This window comes from Lagenorhynchus albirostris, chromosome 10, assembly GCF_949774975.1.
Source record: "Lagenorhynchus albirostris chromosome 10, mLagAlb1.1, whole genome shotgun sequence".
NCBI lineage: Eukaryota > Metazoa > Chordata > Mammalia > Artiodactyla > Delphinidae > Lagenorhynchus > Lagenorhynchus albirostris.
In genome coordinates, this window is record NC_083104.1 from 41,162,290 (window position 1) to 41,168,289 (window position 6,000).

The window sequence follows — 6,000 nt, forward strand, 5'->3', positions numbered from 1 at the left end:
ACTAGGAGTAGAGTCCATGCAGCTTGTGGAAGCCTCCCCACTCTGCCTTACACGTCCTGCCTCGCGTACAACCATGCACTGCAAATAGTGTTGGGCAGGCACAAGTTTTTTTGTAATTTTAAGAAAGAAGGGAAGTAGGAAAAATGCAGCAGGCACATAAAGAAAGCCCTGACCCTAAGAATAAATAAATGAAGAACACTCTCATTAGTTAGTCTATGAAGTTCTACCTTAAAATATCTGGGGAGAGAGGGTGTTAGGAACTTAAATAATTTGTCTTTATCTCCCATCACATTGCAAGGCCTAGAGGAGGAGCAAACCAGGACTTCCTCAGGTACCTGGGCCTCACCTGCCCCAGAGAATGAAGAGAGCAGTCTCACCGTGCAGTCTGGGCAAGACACCAGGGTGGTAAGGTAGGTGGGTGGTCAGTTTGCCCTGAAGAATACAGACAGCAGCCCTGGATTCTGGGAAGATGGTGACACACATGTTTGTCCTGCCTTCCTTGTCCTCTCTGCAGTTTTTTTGGGTAACACCGCTACCTCGAAGGCTATCTGAGCATCATGTTCTCCTGAGATGCACAGGGAAGGGAGTGGATCTGGGCTTCATTCTCTAAACTTCCAGGTGAAGGCAGTTGACCAGAAGCCATGGCGGGTGGGCTTGCCTCCCCTCTAGGTGTGGGGCAAAGTCCAAGCTGGTCAGACCCTGTCTCTCCCTGACAGGAGACAAACTATCTGCTGCCCAGAGGGCCCTTGGTGACCCTGGGGGACCTGGAGGGACCTGCGGGGCTGGACTGACTTGCTCCAGGACCTCACTGCTAGGACAGCAGCCCCTGGTCCTCACCCCCAGGGTGCTCCTTCTGGTCCTCCGGCAGAGGTCCCAGTTTGCCAGGCCATGTTCAGCAAACCTACAGGAAACTGACTGGGAGAACTACAGACCACAGAAGGAAAAGGAAACCTCAAAACCCACTCGCCAGCTGATCCCCTTCTAGTTCATATTTTACGGCACATCTTAAAGGAGTCGGCATGAACCAGAGACTCCTAGAATGTGGTTCAAACACCAGGTGCTTCAAGTGAGGAGCAGTCAAAGAGCTGAAACAGAATCTCGAGGGTAAGAACAGCATCTCGATCTCACTCTGAAAAAGAGGGGGGAAACGTGTAATGTGGATGGAAAACTCCAATGAGAGGAGTTGGGGCCATGAAGGTGCTAACATGAGAGTTTGGGAAAAGCACATCAAGTAGGAAAAGTGAGCAGCCAGAGAAGTCAGGAAGGAAACAGAAAAAAAGAAAAAGCCTTGGGAAGCAGTGAGAAAGCTTGTCAGGTTCAGGAACTTGGGGAGAAGGCAGAAAGGGGTCTGTGAAGGTCACTTGGGGTCACTTGGTGTTAGGTTTGGGCTCTTGAGTGACAAGTCAGAAACCGTCTTGCACTTAGTTCCAAACACTTTGAGAAATGCAAAAAGTCAGAGATTTTGGAGCCCGTGTGTCAGCTGGTCTCAACTCACTGGTAAGAAATTGAGAAGTGATGTGATGTGCCCTGGGGCCTCATGGCCAGGGAGGGACAGAGGGGTCGTGAACTGGTTTTTGGTTTTGAGTCACTTCCTCCCACCCCCATGTTTCTTGCATTGGAGGTGGATCCTGGTCATTGCTGGGCATGAAGTCCCTGCCCTGCACTGTCCTGAGTCCTGACTCTGAATGAGGCATTGTGTCCTTACTGGGTGCAGGACTCAGTCTAGTGGGGCCCCTGCCTGCTCTTGCTCTCACGTCATCCTCACAATAATCCTTTGATCGTGGATATCGGTATCATCTCCAGTATAGACACAAGGAAAGTGAGATCTAGAGAGTTAATGTCTGCCCACGGTCACGGAGCCACTGGGTTTTCTCCACAGCGAACCCATCACTGTTCAGAGTTTCTGGAGGTGGTTTGCCTTGTTAAGAAAGTTTCCATACAAGGCAGTACAGACTCGAAACTCTGATCAGTCACCACTGCCTGTCCCCTTGGTGACCGAATGCCTCCTTGGCTGTACGCCTGGTTATATATTTGTGATACCACACATTTTATCCATGGCATTTGCCTAATAAAGACTGGTTTTATGTGCAATGAAGATAAAGACAAGGACAGCTGGTTTACCGATGACCGATGGCAACCCCAGGCACTTTCCCTGCTGGGTACATCTTGTCTTCCCTCTGCAGGTGACAGCAGCAGCTCTGGCAGTTACCTTGATCCACGCAGCTCAGAAGCAGCGGGCAGTACCGAGCCCTGGAGGCCAGGCGGGCTCAGGATCTGGCCAACTTCTTTACTCCTCACCTGTGTCTGGTCCAGGCCTCTCCTGGGTCCCAGGGGACTTGGTGGATGCTCAGTCACTGCTGTACCGTTGTCATGACAGCAGCTGGAGGAAAGGTAACATGTGGCTCTGAGTATGACCTTAGGCCACCTGCCTTGCCCCTTCAGCTGGCTGAGGGCTCTAGTGGGGCCTAACAGTGTTTTATAAGGTAGCTGAATAAACAGCTGAAACCCTGATTAAAGAAGTAAGAGCCCCAAACACAAACCTTCCAAGATAACAATATAGGACAGGACTCCTTCACTTACTCTTTTAAAGATTTGTTTGTCACCTACTGTCACTGAACCAAACTTGGGTCCACTTGCCCTTGCACGGTAAAGCCAATCTACTGACACTGGACTGTGATGAAGGAAAGTGCAGCGTTTATCGCAGGGTGCCAAACAAGGAGTCCAGGCAGCTAGTGCTTAAAAAACCCAAACTCTCCAAAGGCTTTCAGGGAAAGGTTTTTAAAGATAGGGCGAGGGAGAGGGTTGAGGGGTGTGTGGTCAGCTCATGGACATTCTTCTGACTGGTTGGTGGTGAGGTAATTGGGAGTCAACATCATCAACCTTCTGGTTCCTACGGGTCTAGGGTCTATGTGCTGGTGGTCAGCATAGAGTTAACTTCTTCCCCCTGGTGAGATTTTCAGTGTCTGCAAAACAGCTCAAAGGACATGGCTCAGAATACTATATATAGCCCTTGAGAAGGAACTAAAGTTCCCTGACTGTTTAATGGCTAAACTATTATTATTTTGTCTTGCTTGACTGTTTTCCTTTGTTTCTGCATTTTCTCACTTCTCTGATTAAATTTATTCTTTGGAACTCAGGGAGGGCCTGGGAGCCTAAAGTTTTACTGCAAACAAGAGGCAGGTGGAGGACATGGGGGGGGTCTGTACTGGGAAGGCCCCATAATGTACTGCTTGGTTACATTACTATGTGCTAAGCATTTTTCTAGATACAGCAGTGAACAAAGCACAGGAGACCTCAGCCTCATGGAACTCAAATCCCTGTCCTTGTGGAGTGACACAGACAACACACAAGTAAGTATGATGACAATGAACCAACACTAGGATGAGACAGACCTTGTGATGGAAGGTGTTGGGAGGGGTGACCTTAGAGAGGTCAGGGGTCTCTGAAAAGAAAACCTCTCAGTGGGGCCCCAAATGGTGAGGGTGAGCCCTCATTGAGGGGACCCCCATTCACGTCAAAATGGGGGAGCCCACGGTTGGGGTGCTGAATTCAGGGAGGAAATGACTGGGCTTTCAGACGCCGGGACACAGGGCTGCTATGCTGGTGGGACAGAGAGTGGAGTCCCAGGCAGCTGCTGTTCCTCCTGCCTCCAGCCTGGGAGCCAGGAGGTGGGCCTGGTCTTTGCCCTCACCTTGGGGAAGGATGAACCCCTCTACCTGCTGGGGCCACCACCTTGGGCAGGTGCAAACATTGTTTTCAGACAAGAGCAACAAAGAGTGAGCTACCCCTGACATATTCAGGGAAATCAGCTATTGGATTTTAATCCAAATGTCTCCCGAGGTGGAGGCGGGGCACAGAAAGGCTTGGGTGAGCCTGGCCACCTCCTGCCACGCCGCGTGTCTGGCTCAGGAGTGGAGCAGAAGGGCGCTGGGAGCTGAATGAGTTGCCCTGAGGTGTGAACTCAAGTTACTCAGCACTGTTCTGTGGGGGTTGAACTCAAATGTTTTGCCAAAACAACTGCAGAAGAATAAACAAAAGGAAGGAAAGTAGAAAGGGATACAACCCTCTTAATAATCCAATTAAAATGAGAACCTGGGCTTCCCTGGTGGCGCAGTGGTTGAGAGTCCGCCTGCCGATGCAGGGGACGTGGGTTTGTGCCCCGGTCTGGGAAGATCCCACATGCCGCGGAGCGGCTGGGCCTGTGAGCCATGGCTGCTGAGCCTGTGCGTCCGGAGCCTGTGCTCCGCGACGGGAGAGGGCGCAACAGTGAGAGGCCCGCGTACCGCAAAAAAAAAAAAAACCAAAAAAAAAAAAAAAGAGAACCTAATCTGCCTATTTTCTTTTTTTTTTTGAATTTTTTGAATTTATTTTTTATATAGCAGGTTCTTACTAGTTATCCATTTTATACATATTAGTGTATATATGTCAATCCCAATCTCCCAGTTCATCCCACCACCACCCCCCTGCCATTTTCCCCCCTTTAATCTGCCTACTTTCTAAAGCCATTGCTTTAGAACCAGGCCACGTGCTCAGCACTGCCCTGTGGTTTGGCAAGGAGTGTTCAGCACACGCTGCAGCAAGGCAGCCCAGGGGAAATATTTGGAAGAGACTTATAGGAAAAGAGGTGATTAATGGGAAGCATGGTGGTAGGACCTCCCCCACTCCCTTCCAAAACATTTCTTGAGCACCGCTTACATGCTGGCACAGGTACCACGGGGACAACGATGAACAGACTGCCCGGGCCCTCATTCTGTCCACAGCACGTGGAGGCACAGGCCTTTAAGGCGACTTGCTAGCAATGGGCGGGGCTGAGACTTGCTTTTAGGCTGTCAGAGTCCAAACCCACTGTGTTGGGAAAAAGACCAAAGTTTGGATGGCCAGCTCTTGGCAGCCTGAAAAGGTGTGTCTGCGGTTTCCTGCTCTTCTCCATCCTGTATAAAGGCCCTTCTTTCTCACCACTCCTCCTCTTCCCAGCAGAGGCCCCACCCAAGAAGGAGGCTTTTCTCCCTGTGTGCCAGGAAAGGGCTCCCTTGATTTCTTCCAGGTCCAAAGGGGAAACTGGACCTTCAAAAAAATTATCCGAGCCGCTACATGATCTCCAGGAGCACGCTTGAATGGGTGTATGTATGTATCTATCGAGCTACCTTTGGCTCTGAACCTCCTTTTGGCCATTTTTCAATGGGCTGTTGGAACAACTTGCTTCCCAGTGAGAGCACCTGCCCCAGTGATTGACAAGACGCCAAGGGAAGGGCCACATCCATCTCAAAGAACATCAGTCAGGTCTGCCCACCTAGCAGTTTCAAGTTGGAAGGAGGCTGGGGACTGGTAACATGGCCATATGGGGAGAAGGTGCAGTCTTTCCAGCTCTGCACACTAGGTGTGCTTGCTTGCCCTGCAGGCCAGCGCACACCGGGCAGCTGTTATTCCCTCTCCTAAGAAGTGAGATGAGGCACAGCTGAATTCAGAACTAGCCCCAAAGAGCTCCTCTGAGTGACTCTTGCAGAGAAAAGAATAAGCTTCCATGCATTTCCCGGGCTGGAGAGCACATCACCAGTTGCAATCGCCTGATGCTTCTCACTTGGGGCTTTTAGGGGCTCATGGAGTTACAAAGCAGTTAGTCTTATCTCCCTTTGTGGACTTCCCTCCTCCTTCCCCTGCCCAGAGACGGAGGATTCTTGGACGTGGGGGTGACACTGACCTTTGGCTAGGCTGTGCCTGTGCTGACAGAGATGGAGCCAAGACTCAGCAACTGTGAGTGGAGAGAGAGCCGAAGCTTCAAGGCAAGGGTCTTATGCAAAGGATCTAACCATCTTTTGTCTGGTGGGACTGTTGACATTTCTGTTTATAACTGATGCATTTGTACAACCGGGACACACTTTAGAGGGGGAAACACCCTTTATCCAAATATCCAAGTACTATAGGAAAATGAACATCTTACTTTTCACAATACCAAACAAGATTTGATTTTCTTTTCATACACATGGGTTTTATTTTGATGGG